Consider the following 27,992-nt stretch of genomic DNA (forward strand, 5'->3'; position numbering starts at 1 on the left):
AAGATATGGTATGATTGCCAATGAGACAACTATCCACAAAAGACCAAAATGACACAAACGACAACCACTGAATTACAGGCTCCTGACTTGGGACAGTCACATACATAAATAATGTGGCGGGGTTAAACATGTTAGCGGGATCCCAACCCTCCCCCTAACCTGGGACAGTGGTATAACAGTACAACATAAGAACACAGGGGCGGATGCAGGAATTTTCGAAAGGGGGGTGCTAACCCAGGGCACCCAGGGCAAAGGGGGGGTGCAAAACATATGTCCCGATACAAATGCATTGATCGGCAAAAATAAAGGGGGGGTGCGCACCCCCTGAACCCCCCCCTGGATCCGCCACTGGAACAAACTATAAAAATCAGTTGATTTTGAAAAAGGCTCAACTCATCAGATGGACAAAAATACAAGTGGAGGTGGCCCGGTACTTATACATACTTATACTCTAGCATGTCAAAATGAGGTTGAGAATTCAAACCCAACCTGTGTTAGGTGTGTTTGACTCAAAGCTTAATAGACTGGAATTGACAGTTCCCTGGGGGGAAAGTTGGTGGGTATCTACTGTTACTTTTATCTTTTTCAACCCATAAAAAATGGCCATCAAGATATTACAAATTGGGCTGAAAGTGGATTATACACCAAAATTCAATCAATCAATCTGTTTTCACCAATATGTTCCTTTACTCTGCTTATTGTGAAATAATTGAAATTTGTTTAGCTAAAAGCACTGCAAAAAAATAACAAAAAGTTGTAAAAATATGTAACAATTCAGGAAACTCCAAAAACACAATACATTTTTTTTGTTTTTTTTTTTGTTTTTTTTAGATTCTCCATTCTGAACTGACTGGAAGCCTTTGGACTGGACAGACCATTATTAAGTTTACAAGTTAAATTGGTGTTTCATTTCATTTCATTTTCAAAGTAAAAATGAAATACAGTTACAGGGGATGGGGAATAACAAATAAGATCTAAATTATGAAACAGTCTCCATAAGCATGATAAGAAAAGTAAGAGTAATTTTGAAATTTTAAATACAAGCCTCCAATCTAGTTGAAAATGGAGAATCTTTACACATTTTTTTTTATGTGTAAAAAATTACATTTTTTGAAACATATACAAAAAATTTCTGAATAACATTCTTTACTATCACATAATCAATGTATGCGGCAGCCAGAGTTTCCTGTAAAAGAAATAAAACAAATGATCAAACCTATATAAAAATTTAAACATCATCTGATACAATTATTAGCAAATAAGGACGAAAAAGTAATCAATGAGTGTCTTAATTTTCGTTAATTCTTTTTTATGAATCATTGCGTTGGTTTTCTTGTTTGAAATTGTTTCACATTTTGTCATATTCAGGGCCTTTTAACGTTTACTTTAAAACTGGTACTGTAACTTCAGAAATTATTGCATGCACCTATTCTTGATTTTTTAACAAATGGATAAATATGCAAGATTAATAATCCCGATTTCAGAAAAATCTACCTTCAAAGTTATGCATCAGGGATTAGAATGATGAATATGAGTACCTATTGTGATACTCAACCAGTTGTATTATTAAAAATTCATAACGATTTTGCTCATTGCTGAATGTCTTACGGTGACTGTAAGTTGCTTCTCTTATTGATAGTTGTGTAGTTGGCAATCTTATAATCTCTCTTTATTCTTATATACCCTTATGATTACTGGTATAATTAAAACTTTTAATTTGGAAAACATTTTAAAAATGTTAGATCTACATGTGTACATAATAAAATCAATGGTGCATTTACATTCTCTTGGATGAATAGTTAAATCTATTTTTTAGTTCTTACCATAAAATTCAGCTCCAATGGCCCTTTCCCAGCTTCAATCCTTAGGGACAAGCTGTAGTGCTAACCTGAAACATAAAATGCTTAGTCAATCAAAATTATTTTAAAGGATCACTTCTGGAATACTCTATCTACGTTACAGGTATATAAAATGGGTAAAATATATAATAATAGACATCAAACCAACAATCCAATTCAATCCTATAAGGGGTAGGATTAAAAAAGCTAAAGTTGGCCACAAGATTTTAATCTTTTTTAATCAGGCCCAAAAAACTACGCATTTGACACATACATTGTTGTGGTATCATTATTGATACAAAATAACCACATCATCTTTTTGGCACCTCACAATATAAACTACTAAGTTATGACCTGTTGATTATGCAATTCTACTGTTTTCACAAAAGCGCCAATGAAGGCCCAATTTTTCACAATTCAGAACTTTTTTTTTCCATAATTCACTTTCCCTGATCCAGAAATAGTTTATGTCTTAATTTAAATATTACCCTTAGCACATTTAGTTTATTAAACATTTTGGACCAAAGGTATTCTTAAAGCTTTTAGGTCAGAAAATCCATAAAATCATCGCATTTTGATGATATCTCCCAATATAGTTAATTATAGAGTCTACAATGTATTATAAAGAAGCAATTTATTTTATGTTGCATTAAGTCTTTTGAAAGATATCTATTGAAGAACCAGATGGGGCATTTTTTGATAATCTATGATAAAGGCTTAAATTTAAAATCTATACTAAGGCCATATTTTGCCAAGTGAACATTGTCATATATGGTACTGATAAAATAAAGAGTACACTGTTGACCAAACTCTTATAAACCTTTAACCCTAAAGTCAGTATTTATTTCGAAATAATATTATTTATAGAATTATTTTCTTTTAAACAGGATTAATATTACTGGTACCTACCTATATATTAGCTGTATTAGACCACCAAGTCTTATTCCCACACCATGAAAACATGCCAGAGAAAGTATCTAAAAAGAAATTAATACATTTATTAATTTTACAAACTAATTTACATGTCAACCTAAAGATGACTTTACAAATTGTTCTGATTTCTTATTTCATGTACCAATAGTTTAACATTCAATATTTTGTAATATTTATATAAAAGATTGAAAAACAAACAAAAATAGTCAAAGGTTTACTATTTGAATTCTGCACTCAACTACTTTGAATAATTAAAATGAGTTGTCTCCCATTGAATAAACAAATCTTGCTGTTGATTAAACTAGTCTCCCCTTGAATGTTGATTCCTATCTCAGGATTTTCTCTCGTAATTGTAATAGAAATTCTTGTTAATGTACCTGCTATCTCAAAATATTAAAACTTGTAAATAAATTCTTCAAAGATGTTTTTCATGCAGAAAATAAAGATGAATATGTACTTTTTAACAATTATACACATGTATTTCTAGAAAATGTATAGAAATGGTTTGACTTCAATAAACTTGCCTTCTCAATTTCATGGTTAAGCCTCAGACTTGGTTGAAGATTTTATTGACCATCTTCCTTTGAGCTGCTCTCCTGGCTGCCAGGGTGGCTATCATCATTATCTTAATTGCAATCTTTCAGTTTTTGGTCCATTATTTATAGAAATAAATAAAAAATATCAGATGCACTCTCAGTTAATCACATATCTTGAAAATTTCACCAAATCAATTCTACCCGTAATGAACCATGATTTCTCCCACCCTAAAAACTATTATCTAGACCTCTGTTTACATTTTTTTTATTTACAGAACTCTGAATAACAGTCAATACATATTTTTGTATTAGCTAGTGTGCATCTAATATCAAAGCAAAAACAAATGTGAAAATCAAGTAAATAGTTATATATTCCCTATTCCCTAGCATGAGGAAATTTCAAGAATGAGGAGTTAAACAGGGGAATAATTTATTACCTCCCATTGCCAAATAAATTCACCTGTTGGGACTCCACATCACTGCTATATCTAACAAAAATACAAATGGTAGAGCTATAATCAAAAATAAATAATTTGATATAAAATATTCAAACATTTACAAAAAATATTTAGCACCTTGGTGGTTCTCTCCCATTACTCTGACTTTCTCAACCATGAAAAAAATGGTCACCAAGATATAATCAATATTGCTGAAAGTGGTGGTTAACATTACCAATCAATCAATCTTTTTTCACCAGGATGTTTCTTTACTATGATTATTTTGAAATAATTTGTTTGAGCTAAAAACAATGCTAAAAATAACAAAACATTGGAAAAATATTTATATCATACAAATAAGAAAAATTAAAAAATACATTTCTTTTTTTTTTTTTTTTTTTTTTAGATTCTCCATTCTTAACTTACTGGAAATGTTTTGAATACACATGGACCATTATTAAGTCTCAAGTAGGTCTACAAGTTATAGCTTAAAATTCTGAAGTATGAATTTAGCATACAACTTCCAGTCTTGCTGAAAATGGAGAATCTGTACATATTATTTTTTTTTTTTATTTGTGATAAAAATTATCAACATTTTTTCAAACAACATACACCAAAATAGTCTGAATTACATTCTTTTTTGTTTCAGTCGTATTGCACAATAATTTCCTGCAGCCACAGTTGAATTCACCTGAAAAAGAAATATGCATTCTAATATCTGTCAGAACAATATTCAACGCAAAGGAATCAGTAACTGGTTAATGCACTGATGATGCATAGAAAATTGATTTACTTTGTTTTAAAGTGATGTGTAGACATGAATTTACAAACAACCAGTCTTCTTTAGCAAACAAGGGATGACATGTCGTTGGTTGTTGTCCACCATATTTGTTTTGATTTCATTGTTTCATCATAAATTTAGCTGTTGGTTTTCTTCTTTGAATTGTTTCACATTTTTTCATGTCGCCTACTTTCTGTTTCATAGTTAATTGTAAAGTATATGTTTTGCTCATTGTTGTAGGCCATACAGTGACCATTAGTTGCTTACACCCATGTCATTTGGTCTCTGGGAGATTTTTTTCATTGACAATGATCTTCTTTACTTTATGTATAGGGACAATTTTAGAAAACCAATTTTCTAAGTAACAGTATAATTTTTTATTTCCTTTATTTATCTTCATATAATTATATATACGATTATAGTTTTAAGAAAAAATAAAGTATACTACTTCTCTGCATAATTAAAGTATAATACTTCTTAGCATAATGCAGAACTAGATTTGTACATGCTGAATAATTCATTAATTTATGTACTGGTTCTTACCATAAAAGCCAGCTCCAATGCCCATTCCCAACTTCAATCCTTACAGACAAGCTGTGAAGCTAATCTGAAATATAAAATGTTGTCATATTATTGATAAAATGGTTTAAAAGGATCACTTGTTACTGTATTAAAATTAAAAAGAAATGGGTTATAATCATGTACTAGATGTTGAGAAAATACTGACTAGACAGCAATTCAACAACATAACAAACAAGAATGTGTCCATAGTACATGAATGCCCCACTCGCACTATCATTTTCTATGTTCAGTGGACCGTGAAATTGGGGTCAAAACTTTAATTTGGAATTAAAATTAGAAAGATCATATCATAGGGAACATGTGTACTAAGTTTCAAGTTGATGTAACTTTAACTTCATCAAAAACTACCTTGACCAAAAACTTTAACCTGAACTTCGCACTATCATTTTCTATGTTCAGTGGACCATGAAATTGGGGTCAAAACTATAAATTGGCATTAAAATTAGAAAGATCATATCATGGGGAACAAGTGTACTAAGTTTCAAGTTGATTGGACTTCAACTTCTTCAAAAACTACCCTGACCAAAAACTTTAACCTGAGGTGGACGGATGAATGGAGGCACAGACGGACGGACATATGAACGGAGGCACAGACCAGAAAACATAATGCCCCTCTACTATCGTAGGTGGGGCATAACAAAATAATCATGTTAGATCCTTCTAGTTACATTATACATTGTATTTGTACTGATGTCAAAAGAGAGGGTAGAAATAAATAACAGAAATTTGGTGTTTGATTATTTCAAGGCAAGGAAAGTAAAAAATGGATCTAATTTTTTTTTTATACAAGTACTACATCTATCTTTTTTTTCTTTCTTCTCTTTGAAACTGTATACTGGTACCTACCTATATATTAGCTGTATTAGACCACCAAGTCTTATTCCCACACCATGAAAACATCTCACAGAAAGAACCTAAAATATAGAAATTGACAATTTATATACTTTATATTTGCATTTCCCCTACATTTACCAATATTGTTTGGATTTCTGACTTCGTGCACACAAAAGTATAACATCAATAACTGTAAAATCAATGTAAAAGATGAAAAATAAAAAAAAAGTCTTATAAATTTTCAAATCCACAAAAATAATGGTTTAAACATATTTTATTGTTCATAAAGGTAAATCATCTGCATATTTTACAATGAGTTATCTCCCATTGAAAGGCAAAAAATAACATTTTACACTAGCAACATCACTTTCTCCACTGTAACTGCGTTGTATGCTCTAAATATACACTTTTTATCAAATAATGTAAGAATGTATAGAATTTGTTAGACTTAATTAAACTTGCCTTCTTATTTTCTTGGTAAAGCCTCAGACTTGGTTGAAGATTTATTTAACCATCTTCCTTGGAGCTGCTACCATGGTTACTTTTTCATGCTTTTCAACATAATTCTTTGTGCTGGTCAGTTCACTGAATCCAATTTATGCACTTAACGAAATGTCCTTTCCATTGTATTTTATCAAGTGTACAATTGTCCCAAGAATGTTCCAAAGCATCTCACAATATTTTCTTTTTCTATTCATTCCAGTTGAAGTAATTCTCAATGTAATATACAAATAATATTTTTAATTCATACATAAAATACAGCAAAAATACCAGATGTGCCTGTATTTTCTTTTATTTAGAGAGCTCTAAATAATAGCTCTTATATTAGTTTAAAGACATCTAATATGTAAAGACCTAAAATAAGGGGTTATAAAAAAAGAACAGAAAAGTAATTGGCTAACACCTGTAAATCACAAACATTTTCTAATATTTTGAAGCATAGTTTAATAAAATATCTCTTCTTTTAAGTTTATCATCATGCACATCATGAGCATGAAAATTATACTCCAAAAATTGACAATAGCCTGAAGTAGCTCAGTTGTGCAAATTCATATTTTTCCTTTAACAATGGAGAATGGTCTTTTAAATACTGAAATTTAAATACAGTATATGGAATTTTAAAAGGTCAAAAATTTGTGATGACAATTAATCTTAATCAATTTGCATGCTCATTATGAGAGTTCTAAAGATATGAGTTCGACAAAAAAAAGTTACCTTCTTAAAAAGATTTTAGATAAAAAGCTCCCAATTCAAGAAAAAATAGAAAAATTATAAACATTTCAAACTGCAGTAGTTATAATTACACAAAACTGGTACCGTCTGTAAATTTTAATAAAAGTGGGGAAAATTCCTCAAAAAATTTCATACTAGGAGTTACACAACTTAAACATGAGTGCAATCTTTCATTGAAGTTTTGATGGTACAAGAAACACTGAAAATATAAAATACAAATTTATTAAATGCAAAATAGTAGTATGAAGTAGAAAATCTTGTTAGGACCAAATTTAGAAAGAAAAATTGTGAACTAAAGAAATGGTAAAAAAACGCTGATTCTTTAGAATAAAAAAAAAGAATTGTCCAAATTCAAATTGCATGTGATAAAAATCATTAAATTTTAAACTTTAATAACTGAAGAAAAAAGTTCCAAAATTTACAATTCAAAAGAAACATTTTTGTTCCCAAATCAAGTTTGATACTTGTACCATATTAATTGGTGATGTCAAAATTTTGTTTTTCATAAGACTGCTTCCAAAAACCTCTGTTTGAAAAGAAGAGAAATCACTGATATCTTGACATTAATAGAGATGGACTAGCACAAGGTAACTCTTGGAATGACTGGTTCCTTAAATGGAGGATACCAGTCAGAACTAGCTCCAGTCAATACATAGACAGGAAACAGCTCTTTTAGGCCATTTGTAGAGGAAACAAATCCCATGTAATAACGTAAATAGTTTTTTCCATCTTCAAATGATAAAAAAGCAATTATTTAAACCCCCAGGGGTGATTCAAGACATTTCTAAAGAGAGGGGGCTCCCACCCAGGATAAAAGGCAGGGTTCAAACTAGTTTATTTTCTGATTCAATTGCATTGATCATCAAAAAAATTGTAACGATTCCCCAGAACCCAGTGTCTCAACGACTTTTGCTGTAGATCCCAGGCTCAACAAAAATGTGGGGAAAAAAATCAATAAAAATATTCCTCTAGATATTATCTTTTGATTGTAAGAAGCTTAATCTGTCCAAGTTTGGTAAAAATCCAGGATAGTTTATGAATCTAATAAAAGTTTTAAAAACTTTAACTTCAGATTGTATTTAAGGTTAACTAAGTCAATTATAAGTAAAATACAAAAAAACAGGAACAAAGTTTTAAATAATTTTTCTTCTAGATACTAGCTTTTGATCGTAAACAAGCTTCTGTCCAAGTTTGTTACAAATCCAGAATATTTTAAGAAGTTATTAAAATTTTAAAATCTTTAACCACAGAGTGAATGTATTGTATCCTGGCATTTATAAGTAAAATATGGAAAAATTAATATGATTTATTTAAAAAATTTACTTCTGAATACTATCCTATGATCATAAACAAGCTTCTGTCAAAGTTTGGAAGAAATTCAGAATAGTTTTAGAAAGTTATTAAAATTTCAAAAACTTTAAGCAAAGAGTGAATATTTGTGATCACCAACGAAGACGCCCGACAGAATGTAGGATAACCAGGTCTCATTTTTTTCAATTAAAGTTATAGGCTGGACAAAAAGTATTAATGGTATTTTACATTTACAGTTACATTAAGTGAAATTCCCAGTAAAATATATACCGGTAATCAGGAAATGCATAGTATTTTTTTTATTTGAATTGTCTATAAAAGATTCACTTATGATAATTCTTATAACAATACTTCAGGGATTGTTGGAATAATTAAACTATATTGGCATGTTTTAATTTCTATGGCACCTTCATCAGAATAAAAACTAAAGAGTACAAAATGGTGGTGACAATTTGCACTTCACAATGTCAACAGGAGGAAAAATAATAAATAAAAAATAAAGAAGGTAATAATGGGAGTAGAGTTTAAAAAGAATGTTAAATAAAATTTGTTGAATAGTGTTTAATCAAATTTTGCAGAGGTACATGCTTCCAATTGGCTTCGCTCAGAGTTACTGCCTCTAATTGGGACCACTCTGCCGGGGGTACTGCTTCTAATTAGCTTTAGCAGACAGAGGTATATATGTACTGCTTCCAATCAGCTTCGCAACAAGACAGAGGGTATGTGCTCCTAATTAGCTTCGCTAAGAGGTACATGCTTCCAATTGGCTTCGCTCAGACAAACATACTTCTTCCATGTTGAAATAGTACGGTAAACAAGTCTGTACTACATCCAGCATCGTAAATGGTACATAATTGCAATTCAAATGTCGTCCAAATTTACAAAAACATATTTTATTTAACATTCTTGATCCAGTTAAAGTTCACATCTACGTTCACTCCCTATTTGTAATTTATCCTGATGGTGTCATTGTCAAATGCAAATTAACATTACAGAATTCTGTACTCTCCTTTAGTTTCGATCCTGATGAAGGACCTATAGGAACCAAAATATGTCTATCTTATTGATTCACTGTAGCACTCCCTATAGTATTTTTCTTATCTTTTGATTGAAAGAAGCATCTGTTCAAGTTTGGTAAAAATCCAGAATAGTTTATGAATCTAATAAATGTTTAAAAAACTTTAACAGCAGACTGTATGTAATGTTAACTTGATTAAAAACTAAGTCCATATATAAGTGAAAAACAGAGAAAATGGAATTTCATTTTTACTTCTGGATACTATCTTATGACCATAAACAAGCTTTTGTCCAAACTTGGTACAAATCCAGGAGAATTTAAGTAAGTTATTATAAATTTTAAAACTTTAACCACAGAGTGAATGTAATGTTTCCCAGGAGAAAAACTAAGTCCATATATAAGTGATAAAACAGAAAAAATGGAATTTTATTTTTACAAAATTTACTTCTGGATACTATCTTATGATCATAAACAAACTTTTGTCCAAGCTTGGTATAAATCAAGGAGAGTTTTTAAGAAAGTTATTAAAATATCAAACTTTAAGCAAAGAGTGAATATTTCTTGATGCTGCCAAGGACGACGCCAATGATGGAATGTAGGACTGCTATGTCTCACTTTTTCAACTAAAGTCAAAGGCTCGACAAAAAGGGGGATCCAACACCAAAACTCCCACCCTCTAAATCTGCCACTGCCCTCAAAGTATGGTACATGATTCAATTGGAACCTGCTTGGTTAATATAACTGATTGTGTGCAATTTTTGAAAGAAATTTAAGGGGAATTTCGAAAAAGAAATGTCAAAATCTTATCTACAAATCATGATGAGCCATTGTTAAATGTGATGAAAAGGTTTAAATTAAAAATAGTTGTTAATTATGTACTGATAATTATAAACCAAATAGTTACTAAAGATTTTTAAATCGAATAAAAATTACACTAATTTTAGAAAAAAATGATGTTGAATGGACAAAGAAGACATAAATAAATAGCCTAAAAAAAATTATTTTAAGAATTTTCATCATAAAATTAAAATTTGAAACAAGTTATCTCCCTTGCTTAAAAGTATTAGATTTCAATTGTGTTAAGACCAAGGAACAAACAACAAATGTTGCTTATATACAACATTTGAGGATTAATGATAAACTTGATTACAAATTTTTTCAAGCAAAAAGTGAATACTGTGGATTCATTATTATTGACAGTTTTTTTTTTAATTATTTTTCATGAGAACCACAAATTTTAGTTTTTCACAAGATTATTTTTTTGGGATTTGTATGGAGAATTTGTAATATGTCTGAATGAAAGCATATTATTAGGGATTAGAGTTGAAAAGTTAACCCAAGAACGAGATATCTGAAGTAAAATAGATTTTACTACCATTTAACGCGAGGGATAATTATTTAAATTTCTCTGGGAAATGATGATAGTTTTAGATAACTCAGAATGACATTTTTTTTTAGGGGGATGTGAAATGATTTAATTAATTGCTTTCCAATTTGGTTAAAGATTTAAGTGATTTTTATAGATAAGAGATACATCCAATTAGTTTATAATTTTGAAATGTTACTTTTACTTCACCATTGCCTTGTTCGCAATAAGTGCTTTAAAGAAACAGATACCCTGAAATAATTTTGTTGACACTCAAGTAAATAACATTTTGGGACATTTTTCACAATACTGTATTTGAATTCAATCTAAGATACAAATATACATTTAATTTTATGGTTTCCAATACATCATGATATGTCAAATACAATATAGAATTTGATTTAAAACATTTGCTTTTGACATATTGTTTCAAAAATTATAAAAAGTTCAAAGTAGCTTTAAGCTCCAGATTGTTTTTTTTTTTTTTAAATATTTAAATGACCGTACAAATATCAAATACTTTCATTTCAGAATTACATATGAAGATTCCTTTGAAAGCAGAACACTTGAAAACCATAACACCATCCAAAGAACAAATGAAAAAAAAACCAGAAGAAATAACCAGACCCTAACTGCTGAAAGCTACACCAAAAAGAACCTGTTATATGTTAGTAAGAGACGCAGCGCTCAAAGCTCAATGTATTTCTGAAATGATAATTTGATATTTGTTTAATCTTCAAAAACATCTTTCCAGATGAACAATAATGTTCAGCTATGAAACTTTAAATGCAGATGACTATGACCTAAATTTAGTTTCAAGTACAAATGTACTGTTATTCTCCAATTTGACAATCAAGATGTATTAAAAACAGTACAAAAAATTGGGGAAATTGTTTAATTACAAATCTGAAATTTCAGTTTTTATCCTTTTAAACTGGTGTACCACCAAAAATTGCATGAATTGCTATGCAAACCCAATTTCAACCACCCAAAAGCACTGGCAATGCAAACAAGACAATGTTTAAAAATGTATTATTAATATCAGTTGATCAACGACCTAAAATGTTTTACAACTTAATAAACCTCATCTAAAGTTATTTCAACTATCACCATTTCTACATTAATCAATTTGACAAAATATTATAAACAAATAAAATAAGCGGCCTTTCCACTCTGGGTTAATCTCCAACCGCTTTTTTAAGCTTCGACTGTTGTTGCATATTAAAGTATGCCAAATTGAACTACTGAAATTGATGGGCAAATCATTTTACTGCATTCCAGAAGAAAATTTTGTTCAATGGTTTAATAATCGGGGACACTTTTTGTGTTTGTTGTAATCAAATCAAATCAATCTTCTATCTGAGTTTTTATTTAATTTCCAGTTTTTATAGTACTTTCTAAATTGTATCTATACATCACTATTGAATGCTGGAATTTTTTTTTATTTATTTTTTCCGGTCAAAATTCTAACTACCTTGTTCTCATGAAATGCTTACTAAACATACTGACATTTATGTTTTCCAACTGGATATGATCTAAAGGAAAATACTTTTTGTTAATTTTTAAATCTTAATGAAACTTATTCAAGAATCCACCAACAAGAATGTAATAAGTACCACCTTGATTTATATTGGCATATTTATCTCAATACTTTTTTAATTATGAGAATAAAGAAGAACGTGTTATGTAATTGGCTATTATTAATCAAATGATCATTTGGCTTCTGTAATAAATAACATGAGAAAAACTTTTATAATTTAAAATGGCTCATCATAATCCAGAAACATTGTTAAAAATTTTGATGGTAAATATTTGTGATAATCATAAATGATTTTGTTTATATATAAAGATTAACTAATTTCAGAAATTCAGAATTAAATTCAATCACATTTTCCCAATTACTAAATGCTTCTACCATAAAATAGTGGAGGAGGCTTTTTCACCGGGGCAAACAGATTTCAATTCAGATAGCATCACATTTAAGCAGTATATATTAATAATAAAAAACCCTAGGTTTAATAATGTACCCCCTCAACTTTCCCAAGAGTAAAATATACATGAATTTTCGATCTTGGCATAGTGTACCTGAATTTTACTTCACAAATTTAGAGCAAAATTGCGTCTATTAGTTGAAATACCATATCATATCGAAACCCTCATTTCATATGAGTTACCTCCCCTTCTAATTTAGTGAATTTTTATTTCACTACTCAGTGGCGAATCCAGAACTTTTCATGAGGGGGCCCGCTCCAGTCATGCTACAGTGATACCTTATATAATCTTTCCACAAAAGGGGGGGGGGGCAAGGCTCCCTGGATCCACTTATGCTACTGTAATTCAAGATATCAGTGTTTTCATGTAAACCCGAGTCATTATTTGTTATTTTACCTAAAAAAAAGTAACATTATTAAATTTTGGAACCGTTCAATTGTAACAATTCATAGAAGCATATCTTAATTTACTCCAAAAAATATAGAAATTTGTCATTTATAATCTTTTATCTAACACATTTAATAATTTGGTTATGCATGAAAAAGGTTTGAACATTTCTTTTTTCATTCGTTGATTAAGGTAAATTAACATTTCCATTTTTTTTTCTATTCAAGAAATTATTTACTTATTATATTAAATAAAACATTTTGAAGAAAGAGATGAAAAAAACACATAAAAATTCATTTTGCATTTTGACAATTTTTTATAGAAAAAATGGAGCAAAGAATGAAAAAAAAACATTTAACTTGAACAATTAGTAAATAAGTTAACATATCAAATACTTGCTACCATTCTGTGGTACCTAAGATCACCCTTTTTTTTATTTTGGTTGGTGCTTGGTGTCTGAGATCATTCCTGGTCTTTGGTAAGAATTGTGAGTTGTGTAAGAAATCATCCCTGGTCTTTGGAAAGGTTGGTGCTTGGTGCCTGAGATCATCCCTGGCTCTTAAGTTTGGTTGGGTTTGTGCTCTTTGCCCTAGTTCATGCCTGTTCTTTGTTTTGGTTGGTACTCGGTGCTTGAGAACCTCTCAGGTCTTTGGTTGGGTTGTTGCTGTACAATATTTTGTTATCAGTGTAGACAATTTTCTGTCATTTCTTTTGGTTATGTGTTGTCTTGTCTTTTTTCACCACATGGTTTAATATTGGCCCTTTGGTATATTCCTTTTTTGTGTATCTCTTGTTTATCATTGTACCCGACTGTATGAATTTTTAGGATAATTGTAGAAATGCTATTAGCGATATGCTATTCCTAGATGTTCCAGGTTATGAATAACTTCTTGATTACAGTGTGCTGCTTCATTCAAAAAAGGTGAAAGTAAGATGTCTCATGTGTTAAATTTTGTGAGGTGGGATACTTCTTGTGTTCCAGGGTGTTCTGTCTCAAATAATACCAGTTAATACTTTGATTGGTTTTGTTCTATGAGTTTTTATCTCATTGACAAAAATACACAAAACAGAAATAATAAATACAGTATACCTATACATCTTTGTAAGAACTCTGAAATGGATATTAAGAAGAAAGATTAGTAATTTGTCACTTCAATCAATGAAATGGACATAAAGAAATCTATATGCCACTTTTCTTCATCTGTTACAACATAGCCATACTCTAGTCTATGACTGAGGTTGCATCTACAACAAAAAAGAAATGTAAATTATTAGTGTTTGAGAACGTTGCATGACTGAAACATCCTCTCGGCTGCATCTGCAAAAAAATCTGTAGTCTTTTGGAGAACGTTGGTGTCACTTTCATCAAACGGGCCCTTTAACAAGCTCATGGTAGAGTGATCTTGTTACTATTGTATAGTGCTGCGGAAACTATGCGCTACCCTCCCTGGTCTAGTACAACGGAGTCTATTCAAGGTCTATGACTGTAACATCCCCCTGCTGCAATCTGCAAAAATCAAAATTTTAGAATTAAACATCTGTTGGTGAACTCTGAAATGAAATATAAATACATATACAAAATTACATACGGGCATATAAGAATAAAATCAATGAAACCTTAATTTTTTTTTTTAAAGTATTTTTTTTTATTTTTAATCAACTTTTTTTACTTTATTTTTCCATGAAAAGCATTGTAACTGCTGTAAAAATACCAAAACTATTGCCATTTGGCTTAGTTAGTCTGTTTCTTATGTTACCTCTTCTGACATGGGACACAGACTTCTTTTTAAATGAGTTTTACTGTGTGAATTGCTGTGTGTTTGTTTTTTCTACATTGGCTCCTAGAGGTATAGGTGTGGGTTGAGATCTCTCAAACCTGTTTAACCCACTGTATTTATGCACCTGTCTCTAGTTAGAAGCCTCTGGCCTTTGTTAGTCTTGTATGTTTTTTAATTTTAGTTCATTTATATGATTTTGATTTTCGTATGACATCCACTTTTACCGAACTAGTACACAGTTTTGTGTAGGGCCTGCTGAAGCCTGCCTCCTGATGCTGAATTTTCTGGTCGAGTTGAAGAGCCATTAGTGGCCTTCGGCTGTTTTCTGCTCTTTGGTTGGGTTGTTGTCTCTGACATTATTTTTAATTTTGTATAAGTTTCATATTTTTTGTTGGAAAAACCAGTCACCTGTTGTGTGCGGTGGCTCCCTTGTTTCATTTTTTTATTTTGACATTCTGTTCTTTTTATTATCTGACCAAGCTGAGCAACCTTCTACTACAATGGTACCTATTAAATGTTGCATGCATACAGACCAAAATGAGGTTAAATTATAGTCTTTGAAAAAAATAATAAATATGCAAAGTTTTTAGCTCATTTTTACAAAATTTAACTAAACAGACTGCTACCCGTTGGTTTTCCCGTTTGAATGGTTTTACGCTAGTAATTTTGGGGCCCTTTATAGCTTGTTGTTTAGTGTGAGCCAAGGCTCCATGTTGAAGGACATTCATTGACCTATAATGGTTTACTTTTACAAATTGTTATTTGGATGGAGAGTTGTCTCATTGGCACTCACACCACATCTTCCTATATCTACTTGCTAATTGCAGGTCATTACTTCATTATTCCACTTTAATTTATGTTCATCAAAAATGAAGTGCTGTTATTTATTGTCTTTTTTTTTTATAGCAAATGCCTCTTAATGTATTTTTTCAAACTTTTAAAAAGTGAATGGAAGCTGACACAAATACACAAGATAATTAAGTAATTTTTGTTTTTTAACAATTTCAAGCTCCTATGTGTATAACATATCAAACTTTAAGCTTAGCTTTACAAATTTGATGAATTTTTTAATGTTTTTTGAGTGAAAGTGACAAGCTCCATGTGAAAAAAAGCATATTCTAGTATTGCACAAACCATAAGCCTTGCTATCATCAGTAAATTTGGTGAAAATATTAAAATCAAATCTTCTTATCATGTAGAAAAGTTATGCTGCACCTTGTTCAAACTCATTTATACTCTTCAGAAACTAAAAAAAAATCAGTCAAAGTCAATCAAATGTTTAGCATTGACAATGCATTGAACATTTCACTTAAACTAACATACATAAGGTCTTTATGACTCAAGAGGTCAAACCCCATGAAACAACCAACAATGACAAAATGCTTTCCATGTCCTCAACTAAGGCCATTCAACTTCAATAAACATTTTGTTTGTCTTAGTCAAAGTCAAAGTGCAGTGCTAGTGAAATAGTCTCAACAGAGTAGAAATGAGTAAAAAAAATTATATTAAATGTTTTTGAAGATATTTGAACATTTATAAAATGATATTTATTTCAAGATGTAGGACACACATTGGACATTTTAGTGTGCTGATTTGGGTCTCCATGCTGTGGTATTTTGTTAGAAGAATGGCATCCTACATCTTTAGCCTTGGAATTATTTTGGAAAATGAAAAAAAAATCTTTTGTTGATGTAAGCATGGCAAAAGGCAATTTAATGTTAACAATTTCTGTATTTCTTTTATCTTAGTTATCAATTATAGATATAAGGGGGGATAGGACCTTTATTGGGACCATGGGATTGGGTGTTTTTAAGCTCAGGATTTCGTGATTGACCCTTTCAAGATCCTGGAATTCTTTTTTTTGAATTTCGGGATGTCGAGATTTAAATTTATTTAAATTTGGGACCTCAGGATTTCGAGTTTTTAAGCCCAGATTTCAGGATAAGTTTTCAGAATTATGATCCATGTGGTCAAAGTTATCTTCCATTGATTAAAGGTAAGCTTCATCAAAACAACTCTATTTACTTGTTAAATTTTGAAAAATGACCAGAGCAACTGAATTAATTTTAAAGACCATTGAGGTAGTGGCCATTTTCCTCAATAATAAGAGTGACATTTTTCTCTTGCAGGGGAGTCAAGATTTCCAAATATTTTGTTGTTTGTTAGTTGCATCTGGCTTTTTTTTTTTTAAAGAACAAATTAGCTTATTCAAAATTTGAAACCCTTCAATTTGAAAAAAATTCTGTATGAAATTTTGTATTTTGGTTAGGCATTGCACAAAAAGGGTGGGCTTTATATAAAAAAGTTTCACCCTGCAACATGCTCATGTGCTTAGGTCAGATATTGGTGTGTATGTAAGTTATTTGTTAGTCTGTTCATTTTATTCACAAATCTTTTAGACTTTGGATGATTTACAAGTTCATGTATTGTCTAATTAGTTGAAGACCTGTCAATGTCTTTGGTTATTTATTTTCATTGGGTAGCTGCCTTGTTGATTTATACCCTACATCCCCCTTTTTTCATAATGATGCATAATATCTAACCAACAAAAAGAATACTCACCAAATTTGATTATAGATGAGGTTCTTACCATAATATTTGGTAACCCCAGATATACTTAACAGCTGTCTTACTGTTCTCATTGCTTACTCTTCAAGGTCATCAATCTCTCTTCTGCTAAGTTGTTGGCTCCTCTAAAACATCATTTCTTTTTAATAAATATGAAAGAATGGAACTTAAAACTCTATATTATTTATCATTCTTTATAAATCTTGGTTGGTTGGTCGGGTCACCAGACACATTTTTAAAACTAGATACCCCAATGATGATTGTGGTCAAGTTTGGTTTAATTTGGCCCAGTATTTTCAGAGGAGAAGATTTTTTGTAAGAGTTAACAACGACAGACTACAGACAACAGACTACAGACGACAACGACGGAACCAAGTGATGAGAAAAGGTGAGCTAAAAAAGAGTACTTAAGGTTTATGTACCCTTCTGTAGCCATTTTTGTACGAATTTTTCAAACCTCAATTGTATCAAAACTAAAGATATAATAAATAATAGAGATAGGCCATTTAGTACATGTTCCAAGGGGAAACTTGATGCAAAGCATTATTTTTTACTGTTCCTTTCTTTTGTTCGTTTATTTATGCTATCTATGTACTGATTTTGTGTTCTGGATGGATATTCCTGTGTGCATATTCTTTGTTTACCTATTAAACTGTAGCACTAGGTCTATGAAAGATGAATACCGATGTATACTTTAATGTCCAAATCATAATACAATGTAGTAGTCAAATCTGAGAAAAGTTTATCAAAAAGAATTTTTGGAGAAATTCATCATCAAAAAACTAATCCAGAAGCTTTCGGTCTTAAACATTTATGAAAAAAAAATTTAGGTATATTTAGTTTAGATCACACAGAAACTTACAATCGAATTGTTAATAGCTAGATCTTAATATACATATAGTACAATATATTATCAGATAAACCTGCTAGTAATCTGTATGGTAAAAAAAAATGATTAAGTTTTGTAATAAACTATTTGACTATACCTGTATTCACTTGGTCTACTGTATCAAGGGAAAATCAACATGTTTGTGAAATGAAGTTGATCTACTGTTTTGCTTTCCTAGATGCATCTGAATACCAATTTAGATTTTAGATAACTAAGTTTGTAGTGTCAAAGTACTGAAAAGAAACATTTAATATTAAAATTATCCCAGAAAATATGTTGCAAACAAAAAAGTATGTGTGTTTACTGTACCCATGTACCTTCCCTAAAGTTTTGTTCGGAAATTTTTAGATTTAGCAATGTTGCTCCCATAGACTCAATATTTTTGAGTCTATTGACCCTACAATACAAGGTTTCAACATAGACGTTTTCAGTAAGTTTTGCCAACCAGTTCAAAAACTTTACCCAAATTTGATTGGTTAAACTGTTAATTGTTCCCTAGACAGATACATGAATGTGAGCTCTATTCTTCTTGTTATATTTGCCACTGGACATTATGCAACCAACAATCAATCATGAATCTTAAATGGTTAAAGTAAAAGCTCTATGCTGTAACTAAGTAAAGCTTGTATATATAGACATGCACAGACATTAAGAAGATGTTTTACATCTCTAGTAGTAAATCAAACAAAACAGATCACATTAAAGAAATTTATGATAAATAAATGATACCTTAAATCTTCTATAACTTTGAACTCATTTGATGTCCCCAAATATTTTAAGGAAAAACACAGGGGTTTGTACAAGTAAAGACCAATTTAAACTAAAATGAAGCCCAATTCAAACCTGTTGATCACATGATAATTTATACACTCAAATCTACTCACTTAACACTTGAGTAACCAGCCGTGTACCCAAATATTTTCACCTGACAAAAGTATTGCAAAAAAATATGTAACTGAATTTTGCTCAGATAACAAAGAATTGCCCTCAAAGGAATTCTTTTTAACTTGTTAAAGAACAGTCAAATCTGAAGCATGGGGCTCAAAGAACCTGCATTCAAATTTTTAAGTTGAACCACGAAAACTGATAAACTAAAAAGTGGACCAAGGGCAGATATGAAGAATCAAGTTCTCCTACCTTTTAAAATAGGCACTGGCTACGGTTACATGGAAATGTAACCATAATAAAAATATTATTGTTACATTGGAGACTAAATGCCGGAATGCATGGTTGGGTAAGGATCTGTTTAATTACGAATGTAACAATAATTATTAAGGCTACGGTTACTGTTATTGTTACATGAAAAACAGCAATGTACGATGGGACTAGTAATATGTACTAGATAATAAAAAATGAAGACATTTATTTTATATTTGCAATACATACATTTATTACATACAATTTATTTACTGTAATTTTTTTTATTTACAATGACAATTTCTACAAATCAAGTAAGTGGTTTTTAAAGTCCGACACATTTTTGATGAACGAAATTGCGTCCTCCACGGTTACGTGTACATAAAGAAAATCTTAGTATTTAAGTTACAGTTAGCAAACTTTGCTTTTGATGTATCAATTTGGGTCAAGTTGTTTAGCTGTATGAAATTTATGTCTTGATTGTGTTTAAGTTTCGCCGGTTTAAAACGCATCGCAATTTTTTAAAGTGTTTCACCCTAAACAAAATTGGTTCAAAGTATAATGACAGTAATAAGAGTAGGTGTGCAGTTAAATACTTTAAAAAAGAAAAACCATTGAACTATATGTTTCGCCTTTGACACTCCTAATCTTGAGTAGTATCTTTAAGAACATCAAAAACATTAATACGTAAAACTATTCAAGTTAAACACAATTTAATTGTTGAATAATAATATTTAATATTTATCAGTATTACAAGTATTGTTTAGTACATATGAAAGAATTAAGCAAAACAACTATATAAGATTTAAGTTTAATAAATCTAGCGTACATTGCTGTTTTTCATGTAACAATAACGTAATGTAACCGTAGCCTCAGTAATTATTGTTACATTCGTAATTAATCGGTTCCTCACCCAACTTTGCATTCCGGTAATTAGTCTCCAATATAACAATAATATTTTTTATTATTGTTACATTTCCATGTAACCGTAGCCAGTGCCTTTAAAATATAGCTTAACCATATATACACTTCAATCCCAGGCTGCATCTATATGTTAACTGTAAAACAATATTCCTTTTCAGTTGGTGTGACTTTTACAAGCAATCAATATATTTACTAAATCATGACTGCATCAACCCAGTCTAGTTTTATTGTTGGTTGCTTAACGTCCAGTGGCAAATATATCATGCATATTTAGAACGATAAATGAACAAGAGCCAGCTTCTCAAATTTCTTCAGATGGTCTTCTAGCTGTTTTCATATCCGAAATTTTGAAGAAGAGATTTTAAAAGCGGTGTCCTGAATGATCCATATAATGAAAATAATCTGGAAGCATATCAAGGGGTGAATATTTACCTTGGGTTTTTGTGGCTTCACGAATAGTTTCAAAGTTTACATCGTAAATCTTTTGCTTCTGTAAATTGTGTCCATCTTGTTCGTTTGAAGACAAAGTGCTATTTGAAACACTTTGGCGGGAAGTTTTCCAATGGCCAAAAATGAAGGGTCTTAAAACTTCAAACCAATGAGAACTAACAAAACAAGACACACCCTCGGTATTAAAACTACTCATAAAATTTGTTTGACCACAGCCTGGTTGAACAATAAACTTAAGATCTCAAATCGAGCATAAAAAGGTCTGATAATACATTTGATATGAAAAATGACACGTAAAGATCTTTTTAATATAATTATCCTTCATCAATGGAAAACTAACGGAGTTTCCCTTTAATCATGGATACTGGTTTTCAGGTAGATGTTTAATAAGTGAAGACAAGGCCGTAGCTAGGCATCTTATTTTAGTGAGGCAAAATAATTGAGCCGTGCAAAGCGAGGCGAACATTTTTTTTGGAGGGTATGAAATAAATGGTGCAAAATCCTGCATTCTAGGCATTTTTAGAGAGTTTGATAATGTTTTGAATTTGTACACTTTTTATATAAATTTTTCATATTTTAAGACTTTTACTAACACCAAATTTTTAACAACTTTATTTAAATTTATATGTAAGATAATCATCCAAATATCACTGATTTGAGTCTGCTGCCAGAACATAAAACAAACATCGATTCAGTAGAGTTTGCCACATTTTTCTATGGCCGGTTCAGTCAAATCGTTTCAGAATCGTGATTTGGTCTGTTGATATCCTTATCGCGATGAACATGGAGCATTGCAAGACCGCACAATCTCTCGTCACTCATGTATGCTCTTTTCCAAGTTTTCAGTCGTTTCAGGGCAGTCTGTGTTTCTACAGGTAGCACATTATCATCAACACAATGATCAATGTCTTCTTCCAAGTCCTTCACCATCAGCAATTCGGTAGCAGCTTTTGTTTGCAAAAGGGAATTACGCTTTCCTGTAAGCACCATCATACAGTCGCAGTTACAAAATATTAAACTCGCTTTTATGCTGACAAAGAGTAGACAAACAAGGGATAGAATGAGATAACATACATGTATATGATTCTATTTATAAAGTAAGTATATATGATATGGGTACAGGGGAATTGGAATGGAGTTTTTGACGTTTACATGTAGTTCCGTAATTTCAAATTATTTCTGGAAATAGTTGGTGGTATTTTAGTTCCAGAATCTGTAAATTTAGGGGTTAGGGGTTGGAGGTGTCCGATTCCGAAACCCCGAATATAAAGAAACGAAATTCCGTAGTCCCGAATATGTAAAGACAAATTCCTGTGTTAAAGGTTCTACCATTCCTCAATAATATCAAATTGGAATATGGGATATTTTTTTCAATTTTTAAGGTTGAAGAAACATAGGTAACCAGTTGCTTCGCAGGGCGCAGCATTATACGACCGCAGAGGTTGAACCCTGAACGGTTGGGGCAAGTATGGACACAACATTCAAGCTGGATTCAGCTCTAAATTTGGATTGTGATTAAATAGTTGACACAGCATAGGTTTCTGACACAGAATGAATGTGGTCTAATGAACTTAAACAAAAAATGTTGCCTTTGAGCAATTCACTATGCTGTTGAATATTAATCCTCTCAAAAAAATGTTTGAAGAAATTTTCTTTTTATTTATGAAATCTGAAATGAAAAAAATTGACCCCCCAATTTTTTTTTCACATCCCCCTTTCCCTTATTTCAAAACTGATCTCAATTCAAATTTCTAATGAAGTTTGCAACAATAACTACTCATTTAAATACATCATAAAATATTAAAATGTAAAAAAAGTGCTTGTTATTACTGAATGGTAAAGATTGTTTTAATCTATCAGTTGGTAGTTAAAGTGAATATACATTGTATATTGTATAAAACAATGATTTAAGTTGATTCAACTACTATTCTGGACAAAGAAAGATAACTCCAATTGAAATCCAATTGGAATTTCTTGCTATTGCACAATATTGTGCAATTAGATATTTCTTGCTATTGTGCAATACTGTGCAATTGAAAATATTTGCTATTGCACAATACTGTGCAATTGAATATTTCTTGCTATTGCACAATACTGTGCAATTGAAGATTTCTTGCTATTGCTGAATACTGTGCAATTGAAAATTTCTTGCTATTGCACAATACTTAATATAATAATTTTGGATCCTGATTTGGACCAACTTGAAAACTGGGCCAATAATCAAAAATCTAAGTACATGTTTAGATTCAGCATATCAAAGAGGCCCAATAATTCAATTTTTGTTAAAATCAAACTTAGTTTAATTTTGGACCCTTTGGACTTTAATGTAGACCAATTTTAAAACGGGACCGACCAACAATTAAGAATCTACATACACAGTTAGATTTGGCATATCAAAGAACCCCAATTATTCAATTTTTGATGAAATCAAACAAAGTTTAATTTTGGACACCGATTTGGACCAACTTGAAAACTGGGCCAATAATCAAAAATCTAAGTACATTTTTAGATTCAGCATATCAAAGAACCCCAAGGATTCAAATTTTGTTAAAATCAAACTAAGTTTAATTTTGGACCCTTTGGACCTTAATGTAGACCAATTTGAAAACGGGACCAAAAATTAAGAATCTACATACACAGTTAGATTCGGCATATCAAAGAACCCCAATTATTCAATTTTTGATGAAATCAAACAAAGTTTAATTTTGGACCCTTTGGGCCCTTTATTCCTAAACTGTTGGGACCAAAAACTCCCAAAATCAATACCAACCTTCCTTTTATGGTCATAAACCTTGTGTTTAAATTTCATACACTTCTATTTACTTATACTAAAGTTATGGTGCGAAAACCAAGAAAAATGCTTATTTGGGTCCCTTTTTGGCCCCTAATTCCTAAACTGTTGGGACCTCAACTCCCAAAATCAATACCAACCTTCCTTTTGTGGTCATAAACATTGTGTTTAAATTTCATTGATTTCTATTTATTCAAACTAAAGTTATTGTGCGAAAACCAAGAATAATGCTTATTTGGGCCCTTTTTTGGCCCCTAATTCCTAAACAGTTGGAACCAAAACTCCCAAAATCAATCCCAACCTTTCTTTTGTGGTCATAAACTTTGTGTCAAAATTTCATAGATTTCTATTTACTTAAACTAAAGTTATAGTGCGAAAACCAAGAAAATACTTATTTGGGCCCTTTTTGGCCCCTAATTCCTAAAATGTTGGGACCAAAACTCCCAAAATCAATCCCAACCGTCCTTTTGTAGTCATAAACCTTGTGTAAAAATTTCATAGATTTCTATTCAGTTTTACTAAAGTTAGAGTGCGAAAACTAAAAGTATTCGGACGACGACGACGACGACGACGACGACGACGACGACGACGCCAACATGATAGCAATATACGACGAAAATTTTTTCAAATTTTGCGGTCGTATAAAAACTAATCCATGCATTCATGTTTCATATTATTTATATTTTATTTATCTGTAAAGAGAAAGATTAAAGTTCGTGAAATGAATACGCAGATAGGACTGCCCCTTGCGATGCCCAGTACTTGATTTGGTGAAACGGAGAAATGAATACGCAGACAGGACTGCCCCCTTCCGAAGACCAGTACTTGATTTGTCAGTCTACTTATCGTTTTTGGATTGTTCTAATGAAGTTATATGCAATACTCAGACTCTGTTCACAAAAAAAACTAGTTTACTAGAATTATTCCTTCTTTACCTTCAGTGTCCCTTTTCCTTTTTCTGCAAGAGCCTGTTTTTAACTGAAGATCCATGATGATTATCGTTACTAGGTTAAAGTGTAATCCAGAAACATCACCCGTTGAGATGCTGAGTTATATCCAGAATGAATATTTTAAAAGGAATGATGACAAGTTATAGCAATTAAGGTTGAGACAGAACAACAAATGACTATTATATTTATATATATGTATAAAAAAAATAATCAGTGTCGAAATTTTAGTGAGGCAATTGCCTCACTTACCTCAAGGGTAGTTACGGCCTTGGCCTCTACGCTCCACATGATTGTGATCTCTGCAACATCCCCCATCCAATCTGGTTTGTTTCTGTACAAAATCTCACTATCTGATGTATTACCAAACATTTATTCTTATCCCGACATTATACCAGTATATAGTTAGAGTATCATCTTAGTCTCTTTTTACTTCACTGGGGTTGACCCTGTACTAGTATATTTCGTCAACAAGTATCCCTTTGTGCTGTCATTTAGTCGCATTATAATCTATCAATTCTACCTTGTCCATTTAGTGTCTTAACAGCATACATCCCTTTGACTTGTTCCTGTTTAGTCTGTGTCTCCATCTATCATCTAACCTTGTCGAGTCCCATTAAAATCCATTCTTTGTCATGTCCCTGTTTGGTTTAGTATCTACCTCAATTGTTCGTACCTTTTTATAAAAGACTCCAGGTGTTAATTACAAAATTCCTGCCTTACTTGGTAGCCATGTGCTTACTTTTAAAAATTCTGGAGGTAACAGCTTTATCTTCTGCCTAGTAAACAAGACTTCAGGGCCATTTATAGCAGCATATGTTAATTTCTGTGTCATATGGTCTCTTGTGGAGAGTTGTCTCATTGGCAATCATACCACAACTTCTTTTTAATATTGAAAATAGGAATTAGCTGCTTCTCCAATAAGCATTCATCATTTATGAGTAAGAACAGGATGATAAGCTTACAAAGTCTCAAAAAAATGTGTCTGGGTAGGGTGACATGTTTTTCTATGAACTTTTACCTTAATAATTAGAATGTTAAAAATCATGCGTACAGCATTCGTCTTGCACAAAGCAGGGTTTATAACCATCTCACTAAGCTACCTACATGCTCTTGTCCAGATATGCATGCATAATTTTGGTACTAAATGTTAAGCACCATAAAAGTTTGGTATTTCGTCTGTACTCTTAAAAACTTATATTCCTATGTACCTTTGTATGATCTCATTATCCCTCACCCCTATATTTATCTTTTTGTCAAGCATGGTTTTGAAACTAGCATCTGATTATCATAACTCTTTATTGTCTCTGTATACTTATTTTATTTCTACATTCTAAATGTGTCCCATTTCATTACCAATGACTTTTGTATATATTCATATTGTATTCCATTGAGAGAAAGTAACTGTTTAATTAATGTCTACTGCAAGACCTTTTAAAATAATGCTGGATTCAAACTTGTATGCAATATGCAACTACTGTACTCATCACATAATAATAAACAAAGTATCAGCTTAACTGATAGAAAGGCAATAAATGTTTACAAAGTTTTCTAAACTTTAAGGGCTTTAATAAGATCAAAAGTAGTTCAAATAGAATGAAACTCAATTGTAATCTGAAACAACTTATTTTATAGGTCCAATTTTCCTGGAATTCATTCCATTCATAGATTCGAAATAAGGTCTTGTGTGACCTTTGAAAGTCACCACTGACCTTAAGAATAGCCAAAGTTCAACAACAACTTATCACTTTTTCCTTTCACAATATGTTTAGTGTGGTACTGGAAATAGCATTGGGGAAAAAATAACAAGACACAACCATAAAAGAAAGATAGTAACAACAGACGAGGACAATTAAAATAACAGTACCATTCTGACTGTAGTTATCTCAGCACAATTTCCTAATATTCTGCTTACGGTGGTACCCAACACCTTCACTATAATTAATTTTCATAAATTTTGACAAAGTATTTACTTTCGACTCTTTGACAAAAATATAAAATTAAAAAAAAAATTTAACCAACCGTTTTATCAGAAAAATTACACTGGTTATATAGCAGTTAGACAATCACTTATTTTGATCAATGAGAAGCTTGACATTCACTTAACAACACAATGTAATTAAAACGTTTAGCTGATTTTACAGAGTTATCTCCCTGTAGGGTTAGGTACCATCTTAAAAACCATTAAGGTTTATGACCCCTTCTGTAGCCATTTTTGTACGAACTTTTCAAACTTCAATTGTATCAAAACTACAGATATAATGAAAAGAGATGGGCCATTTTGTACATATTTCAAGGGGAAACTTGATGCAAAGCATTATTTTTTACTGTTTTCATTGCATTTAATAGAAAAAGAGGACTTTGTGACAAATTATTCAAGATTTTTATAGAAAATCCACAGCCTTTAATACAGAGGTTTTTGTTATAAAATTTGAAACATAAATTACTCACATGATTTTCTGTGATGTGCTAGGGTTTATTTTTTACAAAAAGTTCTAAGCAACCTGTAAATTCCTAAACACCTTGTGCTAAGTCACTAAAGTTGAGCGCACCCTAAAAGATGTACTTGATTTGGTCCATATTTATATTTGTTTTAACCAATAACTACATTAATAAACTTGTTTTATGGAAATCAATGCTAGCACTGCATGCAATACCTAATCCTATATCTATCAGACATCAAATTGCCAAATATGAGAGTACAAGGATAAAGGCTGTGGATTTTCTATAAAATTTCCATATGTTTAGCATTGAATCAACACAAGGGTACATAATCCTTAAGTGAATTAAGAGCAGTTTGGTGAGGATTTTTTTCACGCAGCAGGGAAGAAACACAGAAAATTATAGAGTGGAAGCCAAGTATGATGAAGTTTATGTTTACAGCCATCACTTAAAATGCATCCTATCCATAAATAATATAATAGTTTGCAATTTATAGAATTTTGAAGAACTTCAATTCAGTTTTAATCATAATTTCCATTTCATTGCATTCAAGAGGTATGTGAGAAACTGGGCTTCAACATGAATTCTTTTGGAATTGTTTTTGGTCAACTCTGATTTTGGATGTGTTTGTTCCGTTAATTTAAATTTTTATTGTTTTCATATTCATGCCCAATTTTTAAGATTTAAAACATTGAGTATATATGTGAAAGTGAAAGTAGAACATTTATATCCCTTGCAAAGCAGTAATCATTCCCCCCTCAACATTTATGTTACCAAATTGCTACATTTCAACTACAATTATCTAAAACAAAAAAAAA

General features: G+C 31.1%; 1 long non-coding RNA gene across 1 annotated transcript; it reads right to left on the reverse strand.

The window, feature by feature from the left end:
- Positions 1–357: 357 nt before the first annotated feature.
- Positions 358–21,732, reverse strand: LOC139493825 (uncharacterized). The gene is made up of 8 exons (XR_011657089.1): positions 20,977–21,732; positions 18,581–18,716; positions 6,404–17,719; positions 5,954–6,021; positions 5,069–5,132; positions 2,748–4,435; positions 1,824–1,888; positions 358–1,186 (listed from the first exon to the last, which is right to left on the reverse strand). It is a non-coding gene; the product is annotated as an uncharacterized lncRNA (long non-coding RNA).
- Positions 21,733–27,992: the final 6,260 nt, after the last annotated feature.

Source organism: Mytilus edulis, chromosome 1, assembly GCF_963676685.1.
Source record: "Mytilus edulis chromosome 1, xbMytEdul2.2, whole genome shotgun sequence".
Lineage (NCBI taxonomy): Eukaryota > Metazoa > Mollusca > Bivalvia > Mytilida > Mytilidae > Mytilus > Mytilus edulis.